The sequence below is a fragment of the Bidens hawaiensis genome, unplaced genomic scaffold, assembly GCF_021521415.1.
Source record: "Bidens hawaiensis isolate Kalapana, Puna unplaced genomic scaffold, B.hawaiensis_p1.1 tig00011228_1, whole genome shotgun sequence".
NCBI classification, from domain to species: Eukaryota; Viridiplantae; Streptophyta; class Magnoliopsida; order Asterales; family Asteraceae; genus Bidens; species Bidens hawaiensis.
In genome coordinates this window covers 687,945-699,942 of record NW_027491873.1, presented here as the reverse complement: position 1 = coordinate 699,942, position 11,998 = coordinate 687,945, and positions in this window count along the sequence as shown.

Here is an 11,998-nt window from a genome sequence, read left to right as displayed (position 1 = left end):
TGAGAGAATTAATGTTATTCAGAAATATTTAAAGTATTCTCTCTCTCTCTCAAGCTTCACGTTAATCTTATATTGATAATATATACACTAATAACAATCGAGCTAAGGTATTAAAAGAGTTAGATCCGTATATTCAATATCAACATATAGATCTGGATTAGATCTAAGATATTGATTAGAAAGAGTGATAGACCAAGGGATCAAACACCTTAAGAATGCTTAATCAAAACCTTAATCAAATGATCAAATAATATATCATAATTTATTAAAATATAGAAATTCCGTAATTAAAGAATTCCTTAATCAAATGGAAAATTTATCCCTAATTTACAGAAATTGATTACAGAAATTGATATTTCATAAATTTCAAATTACACACAATAATAGTATAGTTAAATCCGTAATCTCTGTATATTAGGTTGTTTTATATTGAATCCAATGGATGAAATATCAATTAATTATCTCAAATAAGTTAAACTTGGAAGGAAGTCTGATGATTAAACTGACTTGAGGTAATGTTGATGGTGAGCACCTTCATCAAAGGTGGACCATGAATTTGACAGATAAATGAATTGAAGAAAGTGATAGGTGGAACATGATAGAACCATCAATGAGAATGGAGGCGTGAAAGAGGAAAATTTGTCAACAAAAGTCAAACCTGTAACATTTCATAAAAATAAAGTTTGTTAACACAAAGGTTGGTGAGCAATTCATAAGTTTGAGCATATAAGTATATAGTAATAAAAGCCACAAAACTTGTATACAAAACAATAAATAAAAGCTATAAACTTGGATAAATTGACAATCGCTAATAGTTTTACGTTAGCGCCACCTAGCTACAAGGGGTTGCCAAGTAGTCTAGGATTTTATAGTTATCGTTAATTGCATTACGTTAACGACAACTTGCCATGAGGGGTTGCCAAATGGTCTAGGATTTATAGTTCCACCATCCAAAAGCGATAAACACATAGACAAATAAGCATAGAACACCAAATCGAGCAATTATTCAAGTAAGGTATTCAATCACGTTTGTGGGTTTAAGATGCAAGTAATTAAAGCATTTAGTTTGATAAGTATGAAATGTCACCCCAAAACGAAAGATGGAAAAAGTGGTATGAAAGTACTCACCTCGACTGATGAATTGAGAACTAATTAATGGACATATAGAAAGCTTGTGAACAAAACGAACGAATCCGACTTGAAACGATAAACACCTTAGCTAAAATAAATAATGTAATATATATTAATGAACTTTAAACCATAATGAAACTATATTGGAAACATTGAACGAGAAGGTTTGGTTGTTAAAATCGGGTTACCGGTTAGTTTGTTAATGATTAGAGACTCGTACTTACTTAATAATTAGAATAAAAATAATATTATTTTATTGGGACTTTTAAATAACTAAGCCATATTAAATAAGAACAAGACGAGTTTAATTTAAGAGTTCGGTTTTATAAAAAAATGAATGGATAATAAAGTTTATAATAATATTATTAATGATAAGATAGTAATGATAATAATAATTCTAAAAAGATATGTTATATATATATATAATAATTATAACAATAATTATTATTAATAATATTATTATTGTTAGTTATAGAATAGAAATCTTGGTATTAATTATAATGTCGTTGATAAAAATAATTATAATAAATAATATTGATAGTAAATAAAGATATTATACTCGATGTTAGTTTGATTTCTAAACGAATTCATAAAATAACAATAATGATATTATTGCTAATAATTAATAATAATAATATGAAGATAATAATAATATGATCTTTAATAATATTAATAACAACTTTAATATTTATAATAATAATGATAATAATAATAGTTTTGTTAAAAGATAATAGTAATAATAATAATAATAATATTAATAATCTAGTTAATAATAATAATAATAATGATAATCTTTATGTATTTATGTTAATACTAACAGTGATAATAAATTTAATAAGTATAACAAGAAACAATACCAAAAACCGATCTATGATGACCCGAACCCGAGACCTCTAATTTAATAAACGTACCAACCAATTATTAACAATCTAATTCCGACAAATCGATATATGAAAATTAACAATACCAAACCCCAAATTATATACCTTTTTCGTGTTCACGAGTCGTGGCTCGATATCGGGAATGAACCGAGTCGAAATCCACCGGTGTAACATCCCGAAATTTCTAGATAATATTAATTACATTACTTAATAATAGAGGGAAAGTTTACTCGGGTTATCAGGAAATAAATAAAAGAATAGGAGTTGGTATGGGTCGGGCTAGTGTCGGGTAATGGATGTGGGTTATGGTCTTGGATTAATAGAGATGGGTTAAATGAGAATGGGCCTTAGGTCCATGGGATTTCAGGGATATAAATATCCCCTAAACCCAAAATATCTTTCATTTTTCACCAAACTCCCTAACACACACACCACACACTAACTTCGCCGGAACCGGGCCGAGCCAAGGGAAGAATCGGGCAGGTCCAAGAGAAAAAGATTAGTGTGCTAGCAGGTTAACGAGATCCAACAAGCTCAAAGGTATGATTCTTGATCTTTGAAGTTTAAAGATCCAAGCTTTTTTTAGTGTATAAGCGACCGAAAATGGTTGGGAAGCGTAGTGGGTGAGATTGAACCATAGCAAGGGTGTTAAAATCGCTCAAAATGCTGGAAAGAAACCGAACAGCGGCTGTCTGGGCAACTTCGCCTTCATCTGGGCAACTTCGCCTTCATCTGGGCAACTTCGCCTTCAACGCGACGAACTTCGCCTGCAAGCTAAGTTCGCCTGATGAACTTCGCCTGCAAGCTAAGTTCGCCTGATGGCAACTTCGCTGTAAAGTTAAGTTCGCCTGATGATAACTTCGCCTGAAGCCAAGTTCGCCTAAGGTTTAACTTCGCCTGAAACTAAGTTCGCCTGAGGTTTAACTTCGCCTGAAGCCAAGTTCGCCTGAGGTTTAACTTCGCCTAAAGCTAAGTTCGCCTAAGGTTTAACTTCGCCTAAAGTTAAGTTCGCTTAGAAAATAAATTAAAAACCTAATGGAAAATGTGTTAAGACAGTTAATGTAAATAAAATTTTTCCAAGCTGACCTGGCAGCTCGACCCCAGCCAGGGGCTCTGCCCCTTGGACCCTGCTAGGGGCTGCCGCCCCTAGACCCCGCTGCCAGGGGCGCTGCCCCCGGACCCCCGTTCGTTGTGGGTAGTAGTTAAGACTGGAAAGATGATATGAGTAGTGATAGTTGTTTGATACGTGTACTTGTTATACAGTCAGCCGTGCACAGCTGAAGAAAGGGATTACGATTAACGGTGAACGTAACCGTGTTCAGGTGAGTTTCTAGCCCCATTCCTTGTTATGTTTTCGGGGCTGTGTGCATACTCGATGTGTTGTTAATACATTTATCCTAAGTGATAAGTGTATGTCATATGTGATATGTGTGATAGATATGAATGATTGTTTGTCGGTACGCGAACGATCTTCGGATATTGCGCGTACTGTCAGGTTAAAAATAAAGGTACGAATATTATATATCGAAGATGTATGAATATTTCAAATGAATACTTGTCGGGGCGTGAACGATCTTCGGATATTGCACGTAACGTCAAGGGGTATGGTTGTTAAATGAATGAGGTAAGGAATGCCTAGAGTGTTCTTATGTTATAATGTAAGTATGTGTATATAGGTACACGAATGGCATGTGAGTTCTACGTTCGACATAGTAAGTTAGGATGGCAAATCCCTCTAGCTTCTGTCGGACATAGACTCGGCTGGTGATGGCGTAGTTAAGGACTGCGAGCCTTATACGTGAAGTAGATGATATATGTAAACGTAGATAAGGACTGCGAACCTTATACGTAATGTAGATAGGCATCAGCATAGGAAAGGACTGTGAACCTTATACGTGCTGTATTTGTAGCATAGGGGAGGACTGCGAACCTCGTACGTGCTATGAATTAGGTTGCAGCATAGGAAAGGACTGTGAACCTTATACGTGCTGTATTTGTAGCATAGGGGAGGACTGCGAACCTCGTACGTGCTATGAACTAGGTTGCAACATAGGGAAGGACTGCGAACCTTGTACGTGTTGTGGATGTATTTCAGCAAAGGAAAGGACTGTGAACCTTATACGTGCTGATTTTGTAGCATAGGGGAGGACTGCGAACCTCGTACGTGCTATGAATTAGGTTGCAACATAGGGAAGGACTGTGAACCTTGTACGTGTTGTGGATGTACTATGGTATAGGGAAGGACCGTGATCCTTGTACGTACCATAAATGGTGAACATAGGTAAGGACTGCGAACCTTATACGTGTTCACGACCTTGAGTACAGGTATAGACGGTGAACTATGAACGTACTCTCGGTAGACTGAGGTTAGTGATTGTAGATATGTATGTATGTATGGTAGCAAGTATGTATGTAGAACAGAAGGGTAACTAGTGAAGTATGGATATGTATCTACGGATATGTATGTATGTGTATGTATTGTATGGCGTTCGATTAACTAGAACTCACTCAGCGTAGCTGACTTTTAGTATGCACGCAGGTGAGCTAATTATAGAGTTAGCATGAGGATAACACACGGCATGGATTGAACGGCTGGCATCTGAAGAAAGAAGTAAAGATGTTTTAAATATAAAGTTTTGTGTTATGGTATCAAAGAAAAGATTTAATGTTTTGTAACAAATGATTGATGTTTTATATTCCGCGAAAAGTTTTAATAAACTCTGATTTGAAGAACTGTGTTTATGAGTAAATCCGACGCTAAAGTAGGGTCACCGGGTTCGGGGCCTTACAACCGGAGATGAGAGAGAGACGAGAGGGAGAAAGACTGAGAGAGAGAGACGAGAGGGAGAGAGACGAGAGCCGCGGGAGGGAGAGAGAGAGCTGCGGCGGTGGTGTCGAGATTACGAGGGGTAGTGATAAGGGACAGAGGTAGCAAGGGAGGAGGGTGGTTCGGTGGTGGTGTCCAGCCGGATAAACAACCAAGGTGGGGGGGGTTACCGGAGGTGGGAGAGGGTGGCCGGAATTGCGGGGTCGCCGGAAACGGCTAAGGAAGGGGGTGGCTGGGTTTGGTGGTGATGTAGTGGATGGCGGTGGCCGGAGGTGGTGGCGGTGGCGGCGGCCGGAAGTAAGAAAGAAAGAGATGGAGGCTTGGGAAGTTAATGTGGGTAGGGTTAGGGTTTTGGGTTGGTTATATGTATTACCTAATTACAAAACAACCCCCTCAAGTTCCAATCAGATATAAAACGCGTTTAAAAGTTTCCATAGCTTATAACAACTTTACAAAACTCAGTTTGAACCCTTTATGTTTTTCTTAACGACACTAAATATGACAAACAACAATTTATTTATGATCGAGGTATATAGTAATATTATATGATAATTAAAAAAGGTTCTAAAAATGTTGGATCGGTTTTATAAAATAAAATTTACAAAACGAATATATGCTCGAGACTCAAATTTGACGAATGTCACAGTATCCCCAACATTTTGGAAATTTCGTCCCGAAATTAAAATAAACTTAAAGAAAAAGTGATTTTTAATGAATATCACTCTTGATAAAACAATTGCATGAAAATTTATTTTTTTTAAGCAAAGAATAACGTCAAATTCTTGCATGATTTGAAAAACGCTACAAATGAGAAACATAATAAAGGCACTTATATATAGGATGTACTAGCGGCGTATCCACCACGCCCTTATCATGATTTCGCATTTTTATCGTTTTTCTGCCATCATCCTTCGGTCTGAGTTATCGCACACAAGTGTACTTACTGTGGCTTCCATACGGGCATTTCGATAATTAAGTGTGCACTCATAATTATGTAGATCGTCGTATGGTCCACATGGTTCGTCCCATTGCGTGGTTTTAAAATGCATTTTTATTTTGAAATCTTCAAATAATAGATGTGTGAATAAATTTGTTGAATTTTACCAATATTGACAAAACAGTGCTAGCTTGTTGAGAATTTCGGGATTGACTTTTTAATAAGTAGGAAAATTGGATACATAAATGAAACAGTTTAAAGTATTAGAATATAAACCAAGGCGAAAATAACATTTTGGCTTAAGTTAAGTAAAGACGATCAATTAAATAAAAAAAATTAGGGTAAACAATATGAAATAAGATTTGAAGTCAAAAGTCATCAAGATAATTGCCAAAGTCTATAAATCGAGGTACTAAATAAAATTGATAAGATGAAACCCGATAAATAGAAATGAAAAGTCCAATAAATGATCACATAAGGTTGGGATAAACGATTGTACAACTTGTAATAACGCTGTACGATAAATTTCACACGTGAACAAACTTGAGGTTATAAGTATTTGAGGATATGTTTACATGAAATGTGATAACATGAGAATGAGTTGAGTTTCTTTGGGGTGACGCATACGTGCATCAATATAAATAAAATAGTATTAATTAGCAACCAAAACAATCGATGAAATGTGATAAGACGTGAATACGGCCACAATTGTGAAACCATTTATATAATCGTCATTATAATAACAGTTTCAAATAGCGCCAAAACTTGTAGACAGCCACACATAGGCCGTTAATAGATTTGATTAAAATGATATAGGATAACGTATAGAATCGTGCTTACATAAATGCTCAAATATAAATAACATAGTTATGAAAATATCGTTTAAAAGATAAACGAGATTGTTATTGAATAGTTTGGATTTTGTCATGAATAAACAAGGCACAAAATGAAAATCTCATGTGCATAATATTGTCATCGAAACATCAAATGAAGAAAAATCGCAATAATTGTGTGACTCGAATTTAATGACTAAATACGTAAATCACGTTTTATATGCTCATTGAAAATATAAGAATAACATCGAAAATTAAATCTCAAGTAAAGTCGTTTTATTGTTTCCAAGAAAATGAATAAATAATATCAATATATCGCGGTATCGCGTTACTAGAGAAACGTTTTGATCATTATCAAGTATAAATCTTGTAAGTCCAATTTATTAAAGGAGTTTGTATACATAGAGTTATTCTGATGAAAATAAATTATATAAAGTGATGATACTTGCGATAATAAGAGGTAATAGTCGTGTAAATCGTTATTGAGCAAAAATTTGTGTAACCATATAAAATATTTATAAACGCTTCCCAAAAGATTTGCAAAACCATGGTCATTTAGTTTATGCAAAATGATGAAAGTTGTAATTTGTTACTAAATAAATTTCCGTATTCAACATTCAAAATGAAACCTCGATTTATAAAGTTATTAAGAGATTTATCACCTTAGGTGACAATATTTAAAATCTTGAAATCATACTCATAATCGTTTAACAACCTTTGAAAACAATTCCTCATAATCAAATTTTGTTGTCATGGCGATACCATATATATGTATATATATTTTTAAAAACATGCTTCATAAAATACGAGCATGGCACGTAAACCATTATTATCATTTTTATTATTTTTTTTTTATATAATTTAAAAGTGATTATTTGAACACATAAGGCCATTATAAATACATTAGTTGTACATATATAAATAAATAAATTTAGGGAAAAGCGAAGCTTGCATGCGTAGAGGGGATCTTAGGCTTCGTAGGGTGAATGGGTTGGAAATTTAGTAGTAAGTGAGGGTATTTAGGTCAGCTTGGGTAGTTGAGTTTTCTTGAGTTGAATCGATGGGGTTTGTTGAGTTTAGGTCTTTTGAGTGGGTTAGGTTTGGATGATTTGTGTGAGTAGTGGTTGGGTTAATAGGTGAGGTTTGGCTTATTTGAGCTCGGGTTAAGTTGATAAGTTGGATAATTTGATATTGACTAGTTTGGGTTGAGACTCAGTTTAACATGTATTTGGTAAGGAGTGTTTGGGTTTGCTATTTTGATATCGAACTCTATGGTTAGATGGGAATGGTGTGGCGATATGGTTTGGTGAATCGACATAGCATGGGTCGAAAGCTTTGAGTCATAGTTGGGTAAGCTTTGGTTATCGTATGTTCAAGGTATTTTGTGGGTGTGTTTGTCGGTGTCCTTGAAGTATTTGGTTAGTGAGTTTGATAGGTTTTCGTGGCGTAGAAGTGTCGGTTGTTAGGGCCTTTTGTTGGGTTGATTTTTTTTGTATATCTTGGACTTGCATGGGGTTTGGGTAGATGAGGGTATACTTTTGGATGTTTAGGTTTCGTTCATATTGAGGAAAGATTTGAGTGTGCGGGAAAACTTTTGAAGTATAAGGATGGTTCGATTTAAGGCGGTAGTTTGAGATGAGATACGGGTGTTTGGAAACTTGTGGTTGCGTTTAGGGAAATTTTGACTAATAGTAGGTATTAAATTGAAAATATCATAATTTATAAATAATGTTTGAAATGTCCATGAAAATTTTGATAATTAAAATTACATGTTAATATATATATATGAATATATATTTTATATAAAAAGAATTTTTTTTTGAGATCCGAGATTGTGAATCATACAATTTTTTTTATAAAGATTAAATAAAATTATTTATTTATTGCTTATGAGGAAATTTAAAATACGTAAATTGAATGTTAAAATTTGTTATGAGGTTTCAATATTAAATGATGAATGTCGTCTTTGGGAAAACAAAGTTGCGAAATGAAATTTTTTATCAAGTTCGTTATTTAATCTCGTGTAACAAAAATATCATGGTAAGTTAAATGACCGGCATTGTAAATAGAGAAATCATAAGTAAACAATTTTGATCTTTAAAGTAAAATTTCTATGAAGTTTTGCATGAGATTTTCAAGAAGATTACAAACTATAAGTTTGTGACTTTTTTGAAGATCATGGCAAAACTATCATAAGAATTTTAAAACGCGTAAAATCGTATGATGTAATTTTTTTTTATTTGCGAAAATTTATAACGAACCAAATATTGCATGATGAAAGTTGTTATGAAAATAAATTTGGGTAGTAAAGATTTTACCACGTGTATTATATAATATAGTATAATTAAAAAAAATGTCGTGAGAAGTTTAAACAATTAAAATTTTGAAATGATTGTCCGAAATAAACGGAATAGTTATAAAAATAAAAAAAAATTTATAAACTTTTTGTACCAAGACTTTAAAAACAATTTAAAGTTTATACAAAGGAAAATTACTTGAAAAGTTGAGGTGAAATTTATTATACAACCTTCTTAATATGATGAAATTTATATAATAAGATTTTTGTTTGTAAATCGTCTTAATGAAAATAAATGGCATATTAAAAATTATTATGAATAGATCCAACTCTATATATACATATATTTATTTATTTATTTTCCTTTTTATAACAAAGAGATTTTAATGAACGAAATTGAAATAAAAATCCTTGTAAAATCAAAATGGGAAAATTGGTGTAAAACTTTACCATATAAAATCGAGATATAAAAGAGTTATTAACAATAAGAAAAAATATAACATTTATAAACGAAGACTTATGATAAGAATTTATAACAAAATAAAGGAAAAATGGTTTAAATTCTTGAAACGTAATAATAATGTTTTAAGATTTAAAGGCGGAAAATCGTGTATGAACCACCATGACTTGATATTCCGACACTAAAAACCTTTATTACATAAATACCATGTTGGAGTCTAAACATGTGCACGTACCACCACGACTTTTTCATGTTTTAGACTCAAATAACAATGATAACATAATAAATCGAGATACAACGTCATGCCAAAACACTAGTCCACGAAATCACCGTAGTCCTATTGTTTTAACACCAAATATTAGGATGGCGAGCGAAACGCTCGCATTCGACTACTTAAAGTGGTTATCTCATATGAGACAATCTTTAAGGAGATTTGAAACAACGGGATCCAAGTTAAGCTCGTGATCCATAAAACACAATAAAAATATAATGTTTTTGCGTTTTAAGGTAAGGATACCTTGGAGTTCTATGAAAGTGTGTGTATGTGTATATTTAGGATTGATAAAATAAATAAGTATATAAATAAACAAGTGCATTGAACAATCAAGTAGGGTAAACACGTATAGGCAACACGTATAAGGACCATAAAGTAAAGACTATGCTAGGTCGTTACGTCTAACCACCTATCCTATAGTCTTGTGGCTCTGATACCAATCTGTCACACCACGACCAAAGGCGGCGGAACATGCCGGGGTGCAACGTGATTGGACAAATACACAAGACACTATTTAAAGTGACAATATTTATTCAACTCATTATATTTCAACAAATCAATAACAACACATCTCGCTCATATAAACAAATAGAATTCATATTGTTCGTTTTACTAATACCCTAATAGTCTTAGTAACGTTTTCCGTCAAGCACTCGTGTCAACAAAAGTCAAACCTGTAACATTTCATAAAAATAAAGTTTGTCAACACAAAGGTTGGTGAGCAATTCATAAGTTTGAGCATATAAGTATACAGTAATAAAAGCCACAAAACTTGTATACAAAACAATAAATAAAAGCTATAAACTTGGATAAATTGACAATCGCTAATAGTTTTACGTTAGCGCCACCTAGCTACAAGGGGTTGCCAAGTCTAGGATTTTATAGTTATCGTTAAATTGCATTACGTTAACGACACCTTGCCATGAGGGGTTGCCAAATGGTCTAGGATTTATAGTTCCACCATCCAAAAGCAATAAACACATAGACAAATAAGCATAGAACACCAAATCGAGCAATTATTCAAGTAAGGTATACAATCACGTTTGTGGGTTTAAGATGCAAGTAATTAAAGCATTTAGTTTGATCAGTATGAAATGTCTCCCCAAAACGAAAGATGAAAAAAGGGGTATGAAAGTACTCACATCGACTGATGAATTGAGAACTAATTAATGGACATATAGAAAGCTTGTGAACAAAACGAACGAATCCGACTTGAAACGATAAACACCTTAGCTAAAATAAATAATGTAATATATATCAATGAACTTGAAACCATAATGAAACTATATTGGAAACATTGAACGAGGAGGTTTGGTTGTTAGAATCGGGTTACCGGTTTGTTTGTTAATGATTAGAGACTCGTACTTAATTAATAATTAGAATAAAAATAATATTATTTTATTGGGACTTTTAAATAACTAAGCCAATATTAAATAAGAACAAGACGAGTTTAATTAAAGAGTTCGGTTTTATAAAAAAATGAATGGATAATAAAGTTTATAATAAAATTATTAATGATAAGATAGTAATGATAATAATAATTCTAAAAAGATATGTTATATATATATATATAGATATATAAGATAACGATGTTAATAATAATAAAAATAATTATTTTTAACAATACTATTATAGTATAATAATTATAACAATAATTATTATTAGTAATACTTGTTTTGGACAAAAATCACTCAAGGATAATGTATCCAAATTCGTAATTGTGAGGTCTAGTGCTATGATGATAATATTGAATGTGTAATCGAAATTTTGGTGAACACAATGATTTGATCACGAGGGAAAAAGCCCTTAACCAAAATAGTCTTACTTAGGTCAAAACTTATTAAGGTAATCTTTGGTAAATAACTTCGGTCAAGGATTAATAAGATAATCTTTGGTCGAATTACTTTAGTCAATGATCAACAAGGTAACCTTTGGTCGATAAGTATATGATTATCGTGGTCTCCAGCACAAAAAACCCCGTACAGTGAAAACTATCACCGTCGATTATATTGATAATAAAAGGTGGTTACAAGTGTTGTGGAGTATATGATCGAGATTACAAAGTAAACTAGCGTGTAGAGAGAATGTTTGCTTCTGCTCTAGTGTGTGTGTTCGTACATGTGTTTAACCTAGCTGATCATATCTTCATTATATACAAGAAAAGAATAACAAATATCCCTAATTTAAGCCGTCAATCAAGCCATTCCTTAATTGTGATTGTTTTCTTCATTATCTACGCGGTATATTAATTAGATTGCGAGATTATAGCTTTGACTTGGTCATTAGCCGTTATACCTGCCAAAAATATCAACATAACAAAGAAAAATCGTTAATAAGCAATAAGTATTGAGGATCACTG